Below are 12,924 nucleotides of genomic sequence, written 5' to 3'. Positions count from 1 at the left end.
CCAAAGAGCTGTCGAAGGACATCAGGGACAAGATTGTAGACCTGTACAAAGCAAATGGGCTACAAGACCATTAGCAAGAAGCTTAGTGAGAAGGAGACAACTGTTGGAGCGATTATTCGGTCTGGAGCTCCAAGCAAGATTTCACCTCATGGGGAAAGGATGATCATGAGAAAAGTGAGAGATCAGCTCAGAACTACACGGGAGGAGCTTGTGAATGATGAAGGATTGGGAGAATGTGCTGTGGTCATATGTGACCACAATTGAGCTCTTTGGCATTAACTCAGCTTGCTGTGTTTGGAGAAGGAAAATGCTGACTATGACCCTAAGAACACCATCCCTACAGACAAGCATGGAGGTGGAAAAATTATGCTTTGGGGGTTTTTCTCTGCTAAAAAGGTACAGGCCGACTTTGCCGCATTGAGGAGCCAATGAATGGGGCCCTGTATTGTAAAATCTTGGATGAGAACCTTCTTCCCTCAGCCAGAACCCTGAAGATGGGTCATGGATGGGTCTTCCAGCATGACAATGACCCAAATATATAGCCAAGGCAAAAAAGTAGTGGCTCAAGAAAAAGTACATTAAGGTAATGGAGTAGCCTAGCCAGTCTCCGGACCTTAATCCTCTAGAAAATTTAAGTAAGGAGCTAAAACTTCAAGTTGCCAAGCGACAGCCAGGAAACCTTTAGAATTTAGAGAAGATCTATAAGGAAGAGTGGACCAAAATCCCTCCTGAGATGTGTGCATATCTGGTAACCAACTACTAGAAACATCTTACCTATGTGCTTGCCAACAAGGGTTTCTCCACCAAGTACTAAGTCATGTTTTGCTTGGGGATCAAATACTTATTTTACTCACTGAACTGCAACTCAATTTATAACATTTTCACCATGCGTTTTTTCTGGATTTGTGGTGGATTTTCTATCCCTATCATTTAAAAAAACACCTATGATAAAAATTATAGACCCTTAATTTCTTTGTAAGTGGGCAAACATACAGAATCTGCAGGGGATCAAATGATTATTTGTCCCACTGTAGGTACCGTATAGTTTTGGCACAGGTGCAAGGAAGATGTGGTTCAGATGCAGTAAAGGTTCAGTATAATGCGGTATACACTGTGTGCACAATTATTAGGCAAGAGGGAGGGTGTGGCCTAAGGAGGTCAACACCCTATATCAAGGTGTGCATAATTATTAGGCAGGTTCTTTTCCTCAGGCAAAATGTGCCAAAAAAAAGAAGATTTAGTCGAATCTGAAAAGTAAAAAATTGTAAAAAGTCTTTAAGAGGGATGCAGCACTCTTGAAATTGCTAATATATTGGGGCATGATCACAGAACCATCAAACGTTTTGTTGCAAATATTCAACAGGGTTGCAAGAAACGTGCTGAGAAAAAAAAAGACGCAAATGTACTGCCAAAGATGTGAGAATAATCAAACGTGAAGCTATTAGGAACCCATTATCTTCCAGTGCTGTCATTCCAAAACTGCAAACTACCTGGAGTGTCCAGAAGTACAAGGTGTTCAGTGCTCAGGGACATGGCCAAGGTATGATAGGCTGAAACCCGACCACCACTCAACAAGACACATAAGTTGAATTATCAAGACTGGGCCAAGAAATATCTGAAGACTTTTCAAGGGTTTTATGGACGGATGAGATGAGAGTGACTCTTGACAGACCAGATGGATGGGCCTGTGGTTCAGTAATGGGCACAAAGCTCCACTTCAACTCAGACGCCAACAAGGCAGAAGTGGGGTACGGTACTGATATGTGCTGGTATTATTAAAGATGAGCTAGTTGGACCTTTTCAAGTTGAAGATGGACTCAAAATCAATTCCCATACTTACTGCCAGTTTTTAGAAGACACTTTCTTCAAGCCGTGGTACAGGAAAAAGTCTGCATCTTTTCAAGAAGACCATAACATTTATGTAGGACAATGCTTCATCACATGCATTGAAGTACTCCACTGCATGGCTAGCCAGTAAAGACCTTAAAGATTAAAGAATAAGGGCATGGCCCCCTTCCTCACCTGACCTAAACCCTATTGAGAACTTTTGGGCCCTTCTTAAATGGGAGATTTATGGTGAAGGAAAACAGTACACCTCTCTGAACCTGTCTGGGAGGCTGTGGTTGTTGCTGCACAAAAAGTTGATCTTCTAAAGATCAAGAAACTGACAGACTCCATGAATAGAAGGCTTATGGATAATTGAAAAGAAGAGTGACTATATTGGTCACTTTTTTTTGTTTGAAATGTTAGAAATGTTTATTTGTGAATTTTGAGTTGTTTTTTATTCTCACTTTACCAGATGAAAAACAAACAAGTGAGAAAATTTTTGTTTTTCATCTAGTTGCATAATAATTCTGCACACTAATGCCCCGTACACACGGTCGGACTTTGTTCGGACATTCCGACAACAAAATCCTAGGATTTTTTCCGATGGATGTTGGCTCAAACTTGTTTTGCCTACACACGGTCGCACAAAGTTGTCGGAATTTCCGATCGCCAACAACGCGGTGACGTACACCACGTACGACGAGACTAGAAAAGGCCGGTTCAGAACCAAGCGCGGCACCCTTTGGGCTCCTTTTGCTAATCTCGTGTTAGTAAAAGTTTGGTGAGAGACAATTCGCGCTTTTTCAGACTCGTGGCTTTCAGATCGTTTTCTGCCGTTCAGTTTGTGCTTGTGGGTTTGTATCTGCTCTTCAGTGCGTGCAGTCAGTTCGTATCGGAGTTTTCTGTGCGATCTTGCCCGCTCGTTGCTGTTTTTCAGGTCGCTCTTCACAGGCCTTGCTGTTCTTCAGTGCGTTCTGTTACTTCGTTCTGAGCAGCCGACCGTTTTCTAGCCATGTTTCGTATGCGTACTCCTCGTACAGTTCGTGCTGTGCGGGGGCTTGGTGTTGGGGTCCTGACCTTGACACAAGTCCAGTCCATGAACAGGGTGGGGAGGAGTTCATGGACCAAGAATTGTTTGCTTCAGCGTGACCAGTTCTCTCATATGCCTTTGCTCCGTGAGATCCGTGAGAATAATCCTGATTTCAGGAACTTTCTCAGGATGACGGACCCCGTGTTTCACCGTTTTTTGGCTTCGCTGACCTCCTATATCAGCAGTCAGGATACCTACATGAGGCAAGCCATCACTGCGGAGCAGGGGTTGGTCGCTACCTTGCGGTATTTGGCCACAGGGAGAAGTCTGCAGGACCTCAAGTTCTCGACAGGCATCTCCCCCCAGGCTCTTCTTTGTGGACATTTACTGCTTGTGTTTGCTTTAGCTGACCCTGACAGAAATGTGTGGAGTCCAGAAAATGTCGTGATTGTGTAACCTTATACAAAGCACTGTTGGCTGTTATTTACTAAATGCAAAGACACTTTTCACTACAAGTGCACTTGCAACTGCACTGAAACTGCACTTGTAGTGCAAATTGGATTTGCCCTTAGGAAATAACCCCCATTTTCTCATAAAACAACAATTACATCACCCCAAAAGTGTTGTAGCGTTGAGACAATAATCCACACATTCTTGATGAGCAATCTTTTTAATACCTGCACAATCACATGTGCATTTACCAAAGGTTTTTCTGACAAACCAACATGTTTGTTGTATAATTTTTGTGGTGTCATTATCCAAAATCAAAATGTGCATTTTATAGAAAACAGGCCTGTGTAAAACCCACAAGAAAGACACAAATCTTGATCTTACAAAGTTCACATTTGGTAGAACCTGAAGGCAATATCAGACATGAGTATTTAGGAACTGTGTTTGATATTGCGTTCAGATGGGGGGAAATCACCCCAGGAAAAGCCAAATTTGGAAGATGCACACAAATTTCACAATGTAAACATGTGCGACCTGCCATCACGGGGGATCAAGGGACGTGTTTTGGGGGAGCAAGCCCTTCCTCACCGCTACTTTATTATTGAGGAAGGGGTTGCACCCCCAAAACGCGTCCATTGATCTCCCGTGATGGCAGATAGCACATGTTGACACACTGTGTGCATCCTCCAAATTTGACTTTGGGAAAAATCTCAAAAACATTTCGCACATTGTAGCACACAAAAGAAGAAAGTGATTTGGAGGGGCTTTAAACTCGCCCCAAAACATCAATGATGTTTTTATATTTTGGAATAACATCATTGATGTTTTGCTTGATGATTTCCAATTGTAAATTACACCCCATGATCTCCCCGATCACGATCTGGGCACTTTCTGATGTGAAAGGATCTTCATCCACAACCTCACGATCACCTAAAAAGAGAGGAAACCCAAAATAAATTAGGTCTAAAAAAAATGCCGCCATCCATCTCTTATCTGAGCCTGTGGTCGCAGACACTCACCTGTTGTGGTGACTAGTTCCACCACGTCTTCTTCCTCCTGCTCTTCTTGTGTTGGGTGGATTTCCCCTTCTTCCAGAGGGGGGGGGGGGGGGCTCTGGTCTCCTCGGATGAGGGGTGTCCTCCGAGTCTTTTCTCCCCTATGTAAAACAAAAATGGTATAATTAGCACACAGATATTTGATGGCAGAACTATAAAGATGAAACATTGCTTGGAAGTGGGGTACAATGATCTATTTTAGCCGAGTTCCAAGATGTAGCTTTTTTAGTGTCCTTTGTCAAGCTGCAATACTTTACCTGTTTAGTACAAGCTTCAAAGATGTAGCCCCCCCTATAGTATACACTGGAGCACCTGTGTGCCCCCCCTAATAAAAATGGTGTTCTTGTGTCCCACACTAGTGCTCCAGTGACCAGATGTGAAAACAGCTGCTGAGTGTCCTCTCCTTACACACAATCTAGTTTGCATTTCATTTTAGTAACAAAGCCATCTACACAACCCAATTCTTTGAAGACAAGTATAGGGCCTCAAAATGGTGGCCAAATGCATATGGGCTAAACAATGGTATTTTATCGTCCGAAATAAAAATGTGTGATCCGAACGAATAATGTGCCCATGAACATGAAAGTTGCCATTTTAAACTGTACAACAGTTCCTAAAAGCACATGGAGCAGCACGAACGTAATAAACACAAGAACAATAGGAACACAGCACAACTACTTACTTTTTTGCAGCACTCTCCGGATCTTTCTGTACTGCTCATGTTCTCGTAATTTCAGGTCCGACCACCGCTTCCTGAGCTGATCTTTTGATCGTCGTACCCCGAATTTCCGGTGCAGACTCCTGACCACTTTCGCCATGATCTTGGCCTTTCGGACATTGGGGTTGGGGTAAGGCCCATACTTTCCATCATAGTCGGCCTTCTTCAGGATGTCCACCATCTCCAACATCTCCCCAAAGGACATATTTGAGTCCTTTAATCTCCTTCTGGATTGGGACGTTTCAGGCTCTGGCCTTTCCTCTCCTCCTCGTTGCTGTAATTAGCACGATCCTGCTGTCTATCCGCCATGTGCTCTTCCTCCACTGCGTCGAACGAAAAGGGGCGGGGAATAGAATAGAAAGAACGTCAGGGGCGGGCGGAGTTATACGCATGCGCAGTGTGTATAAATCGTAACGCGCGCGTCTTACGTACGATCTGTGAGCAGAGGAAGGAGCATTGGAGACGCCGATCGTGCTAACGAAGGTAGGATCTAAACTTGGGCCTATACTGCTTCGAAATGGAAGCCTATATTGTAACAAGATTAGGGGAGTTTGGCCTGACATTAGGGTTTGTCTTGTGTTGTGTCTTGCAGAGAAAATGGATGGGTTCAACGACCACAATTTCCTGCCCCTGTTTATTGACAAGTACAGGGAGCTGCCCTGTCTGTGGCAAGTGAGACACCCCCACTATAATCACAAACAGAAGAGGCAGGCAGCACTGGAGAAACTGCTGGAGTTGGTGAAGCCGGTGGTCCCCACAGCAACCATCCCTTATTTAAAAGCTAAAATTGGTGGCCTGAGGAGCACATATCTGAGGGAGCGCAAGAAGGTCACGGATTCCCAGAGGTCCGGAGCTGCAGCAGATGACATTTATGTCCCCAGGCTGTGGTACTATGAGAGACTGCGATTTCTGTCAGACCACACTGAAGTCAGGGAATCCCTCTCTACTCTTCCTTCCACGCTTCCTTCCATCCCAGCTGAGGCTTCTGATGTCCAACCTGGGCCTTCCATCCAGGAAGAAGTGGAGGAGCCCAGCTGGAGTCAGGTATAGCATTCTTCTACAGATTTCTGGGCAGTAAATAAATTATGTTTACTAGATGTTATTATTGATCATTAATTGCTGATTAAAAAAAGTGTTTTACATATCAATAGACAGTAGTGGGCACCCAAAATTGGGACAAGAATGCAAAATGCTGGGCTCAGAAGGATAGTCTGTTATATTTGTTAACATTCAATTTGCAGCAGTCAGGAGGTGAAAATTGTGTGTGATTGATGTAAAAAAAATTAAAACTATGTCCCTTTTTCATACACAGGAAGACCTCAGCCAGGAGGAGGCTGTGGAATGTGGCAGTCAGGAGGAGGTGGGGATTAGTGTCAGCCAGGAGGAGGCGGGCATAAGTGGCAGCCAGGAGGAGGCGGGGCTAAGTGTCAGCCAAGAGAAGCCTGGGACAAGTCGCAGCCTGACTGAGTCTCAGGTTCCTCCCCTCCACCTGCCATACAAAAGGGCCAGGAAGGCCACTCCCAGTCCTGTGCAGGATTCAGCATACAGGCTGATCCAGGAGGCTTCTGCGTCCCTCAGAGCCTTCCCCAGTCCTGAAGAGGCCTTTGCCTGCATGGCTGCCACAAAATTGCAGGGCATGCAGAAGGGCCAACGCAAGATCTCTGAGGACCTGATTTATAAAGTCCTACGTAAGGGGTTGAGTGGGGAACTGACATACAAGACGGATGTCATTGAGATCGACGATCCTCCTCCTCCTCCTGCTGCCACAACTCCACCACCACAGCCAAAGGCTGGAAGGAAGCGTGGAAGGAAGACCAAAGAGTGATTGCCCTGGGTTCAGTCTGGTCTGACAGAAGCTGCAGTCTCTCGTATGACCACAGCCTGGGAACACAGATGTCATCTGCTGCTTTCCGGATCTCTGGGACTTCTGGACCAGACTGCCCTCCCTTAGATAAGGACTCCTCAGGCCACCAATTTTGCTTTTAAATAATTGATGTGTGCCCTGGGGGTCCAAGGCTTCGCCCACTTCTGCAGTTTCTACAGCGTTGCCTCCCTCTTTGTTTATAGTTGTGACCCCTTAATAAAATATCTTTAGGTAAATTCTACTCTCCTGTATGTGTTTTCATCCAAAAAGGACAGTTTGTTGGTGACGATTCAGGTACATTTCTAAAAACATAAAATGTGAAATTAACAAGGGACAACAACACCAAACAATCTCCTACAGATTAAATAGAACAACATATCAATGGTGTTGTGGGAACTTGTCACAAAAAACACACAAACATTTTCGGGAGTACAAATCAAAATAACCAAAAAAAAAAATTAAAAAAGAGAAACACAAAAAAAGATTCTACATTAAAGTAACAAAAAAAAATAAAAATATGTTGTCAGATGTGAGAAATCAAAATATATTGAGGGAATCCCGATAAATAGTAACGAAAGAAGTTTGTGAGAAGTGTGTGTGAATATGAGCATCAAAACGACTTAATTCTTGTCACATTATAAAGAAGAAGAGAGTGCGCTGTATTAAACCATTTTTAACATTGCAGCGTGACGAAAGTGCTGTATCCATTACGAACGCTAAGTTTACCAGAACTAGCTGTCCCGTGTCGGAATTTCTTCTGAGCATGCGTGGCACTTTGTGCGTCGGAACAGGCCACACACGGTCGGAATTGACGCGATCGGATTTTGTTGTCGGAAAATTTTATCTCCTGCTGTCCAACTTTGTATGTCGGAAAATCCGATGGAAAATGTCCGATGGAGCCCACACACGGTCGGAATTTCCGACAACACGCTCCGATCGGACAATGTCCATCGGAAAATCCGACCGTGTGTACGGGGCATAATAGTTGCCTGATAATTGTGCACACATACAGTAGATATTCTCCTAAGAAAGCCAAAACCTCACTTTTACTTTCTTAAATATTCAGGTTTGAGGTTTCTTAACATTTGGGAGTGACCAAGAGCACTGTAGTTGTTCAGTAATTAAATTAAACCTCAAAAATACAACTTGCCTAATAATTGTGCAAACAGTGTAGAGTTTGTGTAGTTGCAGTTTAGGTATGGAATAAGTGCAGTACAGTATTGAGTGCAGTATGGATTGAGTACCCTTGGTGTCTTAGGCCCCTTTCACACTGGGGCGGTTTGCAGGTGTTATTGCGCTAAAAATAGCGCCTGCAAACCGCCCCTAAACAGCCTCCGCTGTTTGTTCAGTGTGAAAGCCCTCGGGCGGTGCAATGGCAGGAGAAGAAAAAACCTCCTGCAAGCCGCATCTTTGGAGCGGTGAAGGAGCGGTGTATTCACCGCTCCTTCACCGCTCCTGCCCATTGAAATCAATGGGACAGCGCGGCTATACCGCGGTAATACCGCGGCTATAGCAGCGCTATACGAGGGGTTTTAACCCTTTTTCGGCCGCCAGCGGGGGGTTAAAACCGCACCGCTAGCGGCTGAATACCACGGTAAAACAGTGCTAAAAATAGCGCTGTTTTACCGCCGACACCCCCTACCGCCCCAGTGTGAAAGGGGCCTTACTCTCAGTGGCTCAGTCCCTGCTAGCAGTATCAGCAATGGGCGAATATCCCTCTCACCAGTCCCCAGGATGCTGCCGTGACCTCTCGTTGTAGAACAGTCTCTCTCTGAAAGCCCTGATAAGTAATGGAAAGCATAGGATGAGTGGACGCTACCGTCTCCCTTCATCAACGATGAAGGCGCTGTGATGTTGGCAGTGTTGACCTGCCCCTCAGGTGTCTTCTCACTTCTCACTTCCAGTCTCAGGCTGGCATCTCTGCTGGTATGCTCTCCAGGAGGAGTGGAGAGGGTATTTTTTTTTTATTATACTGCCCCGGAAAGTTGTTCCACTTAGCACCAAGGGAATTAGGGGGAGAGGCTTGTTAGTCTTTGGTTCACTCTGGACATATCGGGTAAAGTGGTTGGTCACTACCAGGACATTTCCTTGCCCACTCGAGTTAAGCTCAAGACACAAGAACTCAATACACACCAATTCCATTTGTCCTTGACTTTGGAGATGACCCATAGGTGCATCTTTGGTTGGTAAAGTTTACTGAATACACCTTAGGCCAAAATGACAGTAGCCCTTGATTCAGGTCACAAACAAGGCCAATAGAAGTCGCCTCTGACTAGCGTTAAAGTCCTCGCTGATCCTTGGTGGTCATGTTGTTCATGTAAAGCTGTAATACAGTCTGTTTTCCTGGTAGGAACAGCTGCCATCTGTCATCAGGGTTGTACCAGGGGCCCCTTCAGTAGACCACTGTGTCTCTCAGCTGCAACTTATACCACTACCCTGTGGTCTAATTGTGCTTCTTTCAGAGTATCTGTTAGTAGCAAGTCTGGGTTTTGACTCACTAGAGATGTCGTTGGATTGCAGAGGGGATTTTCTCGCAGTCCCTGCTCTAATTTATCCCAAAGGTGTTCTGTTGGGTTAAGGTCAGGACTCTGTGCAGGCCAGTCAAGTTCTTCCACCCCAAACTCTCTCATCCATGTCTTAATGGACTTGGAATGCTCTGCATGCACAGTAGGGAGCCGGCTGTGAAGCCTTGCTGCTGGTTTCCCTTACAAAGAAGGGCCACAACAGAGCAAGAGAGCGCATTAAAAAATCAGCTGGGGTGCCGACATTGCGGGATCCCTGCCCAGGTAAGTGTCCGAATATTAAATGTCAGCAGCTACAGTATTGGGAGCTGCTGACTTTTCGTTTTTTTTTTTTTTTGGGGGGGGGGGGGGCTGGAGCTTTGCTTTAAAAATAAGTGATGAACAGCAAACTCTGCTACTGAGGTGGGGTTGTGGAAGACAGGTTCATGTCACAAGTCATACATCATTGCAAGACTGAGCACATAAGGTAGTTTTACTTCATCATTAAGGTCTCTCCCAGGCAAAGATTTCAAATCAGACTGGCGTTTCAAGATGTGCTGTTCGAGCTCTTTTGAAGAAGTACAAAGAAACAGCCAACATTGAGATCTGTAGATGCAGTGTTCTGCCAAGGAAACAAAGTATAACTAAAGGCAAAAGTTTTTTTTAGTTTGTGTAGAGTGTAGAGTGTTTAGAATACCTGTCAGTTTTTATTGCGGTCTGTGCCCCTGTTATGGAGATTCACCCTCTCTATTATAGTTGCCAACATTGCAAAAAAAATATGTGGGACACTTTTTTGGCTGTAGGCGGAGCCGTATAATAATTAGGGATCGAAAAATGGGCGTAGTTTACGTGAAATAGTGGGCATGGCTTAAATGGGCATGGCTCAAAGGGGGTGTGGTTAGAGTCTGAGATGAATGAGGGATGGAGAGGGAAAGGGGGAGAGAGGAATGAAGGGACAGCAGCCACAGATCCTACACAACAATAGAAATATGTGTATTCTAGAAAGTTTAACAATCAGCAGATAAAGATACTCCAAACACCTGGTGTTAGCATGTTATTGTAATATAAAATTAAATAATGCCGAATCAGTGGGATCTCTGAGCGTGTCACTAGCCACGTCGCCTGCCACCAGCAGAGTCCATCCTTGCATCAGGTGCCACCAGCAGAGTCCTTCCTTGCATCAGGTGCCCCCAGTAGAGTCCGTCCTTGCATCAGGTGCCCCCAGCAGAGTCTGTCCTTGCATCAGGTGTCCCCAGCAGAGTCTGTCCTCGTATCAGGTGCCCCAGCAGAGTCCGTCCTCGCATCAGGTGCCCCCAGCAGAGTCAGTATAGACCCCCTCAGTGCGGACCCCCCTCTATCAATGCAGACCCCCTCAGTGCAGACCCCCCTCCATCAATGCAGACGCCCTCAGTGCAGACCCCCCTCCATCAATGCAGACCCCCTCAGTGCAGACCCCCTCCATCAATGCAGACCCCCTCCATCAATGCAGACCCCCCTCCATCAGTGCAGACCCCCCTCCATCAGCGCAGACCCCCCTCCATCAGTACAGACCCCCTCAGTGCAGACCCCCCTCCATCAATGCAGGTGCCCTCAGTGCAGACCCCCTCCATCAGTGCAGAACCCCCTCCATCAATGCAGACCCCCTCAGTGCAGACCCCCCTCCATCAATGCAGACGATCTCAGTGCAGACCCCCCTCCATCAGTGCAGACCCCCTTCCATCAATGCAGACCCCCTCCATCAATGCAGACCCCCTCAGTGCAAACCCCTCTCCATCAATGCAGACCCCCTCAGTGCAGACCCCCCTCCATCTATGCAGACCCCCTCAGTGCAGACCCCCTCCATCAATGCAGACGCCCTCAGTGCAGACCCCCTCCATCAATGTAGACCCCCTCAGTGCAGACCCCCTCCATCAGTGCAGACCCCCCTCCATCAGTACAGACTCCCTCAGTGCAGACCCCCTCCATCAATGCAGACCCCCCTCCATCAATGCAGACCCCCTCCATCAGTGCAGACCCCCCTCCATCAATGCAGACCCCCTCAGTGCAGACCCCCCTCCATCAATGCAGACCCTCTCCATCAATGCAGACCCCCCTCCATCAGTGCAGACCCCCCTCCATCAGTACAGACGCCCTCAGTGCAGACCCCCCTCCATCAATGCAGACTCCTCAGTGCAGACCCCCTCCATCAATGCAGACCCCCTCCATCAATGCAGACCCCCCTCCATCAGTGCAGACCCCCCTCCATCAGTGCAGACCCCCCTCAATCAGCACAGACCCCCCTCCATCAGTACAGACCCCCTCAGTGCAGACCCCCCTCCATCAATGCAGGTGCCCTCAGTGCAGACCCCCCTCCATCAGTGCAGAACCCCCTCCATCAATGCAGACCCCCTCAGTGCAGACCCCCCTCCATCAATGCAGACGATCTCAGTGCAGACCCCCCTCCATCAGTGCAGACCCCCTTCCATCAATGCAGACCCCCCAGTGCAGACCCCCCCCATCAGTGCAGACACCCCTCAGTGCAGACCCCCCTCCATCAATGCAGATGCCCTCAGTGCAGACCCCCCTCCATCAATGCAGACCCCCTCCATCAATGCAGACCCCCCAGTGCAGACCCCCCCCATCAGTGCAGACACCCCTCCGTCAATGCAGACCCCCTCATTGCAGACGCCCTCAGTGCAGACCCCCCTCCATCAGTGCAGACCCCCTCCATCAGTACAGACCCCCTCAGTGCAGACCCCCCTCCATCAATGCAGACCCCCTCCATCAATGCAGGCTCCCTCAGTGCAGACCCCCCTCCATCAGAGCAGACCCCCTCAGTGCAGACCCCCCTCCATCAGTGCAGACGCCCTCAGCAGACCCCCCTCAGTGCAGACCCCCCTCCTATAACGCCCCCCAGGCCCCAGCACATGTCCATTACAGCGCTGTGTGTTCAGTGGAGAGAGAAGGGGCCGATCTGTGCAAGAGGAGAAGCCGATTTATTGGCTGCATGGATCCAGCCCCATTTCCCTCTCTACTGAACACAAGGGGGAGCGTTGTAGCGGCGGCGGCGGGACCGGCCGCCATTTTCCTGAAGCCTGCTTGCCCAAAAAATGTAAAATGCAAACATTCTTGATTTTCCTGGGCAAATCCCGATTCGGGACAGCCTCCAATCGGGACGAGGGTCCCAAAATCGGGATTGTCCCGGGAAAATCGGGACTGTTGGCAACTATGCTCTATTTGTCCTGTTTACCATTATCATTGAAAGTGAAAGAAAAAGCCCAAATTTTGGGGGTTGTCCCCAGAAAAGTAATAGAGGGGAAATCTTCCAATGGGAACACTATTTCTGGGGGACCCCAGGGAATTCCCTTAATTTGCAGGGATTTCTTCTCACTTCCTGTTTGGCCATGGGACAGGAAGTGAAGGGAAATCTCTGCAATGGGACAAAGGTGGCAAAATAAAAATCGACAGGGCTTACACCCCCTTCCTTGTTCTATCCAAAA

The sequence above is a fragment of the Aquarana catesbeiana genome, linkage group LG13 (genome assembly GCF_042186555.1).
Source record: "Aquarana catesbeiana isolate 2022-GZ linkage group LG13, ASM4218655v1, whole genome shotgun sequence".
Lineage (NCBI taxonomy): Eukaryota > Metazoa > Chordata > Amphibia > Anura > Ranidae > Aquarana > Aquarana catesbeiana.
Note: the sequence above shows the minus strand (reverse complement) of the source record.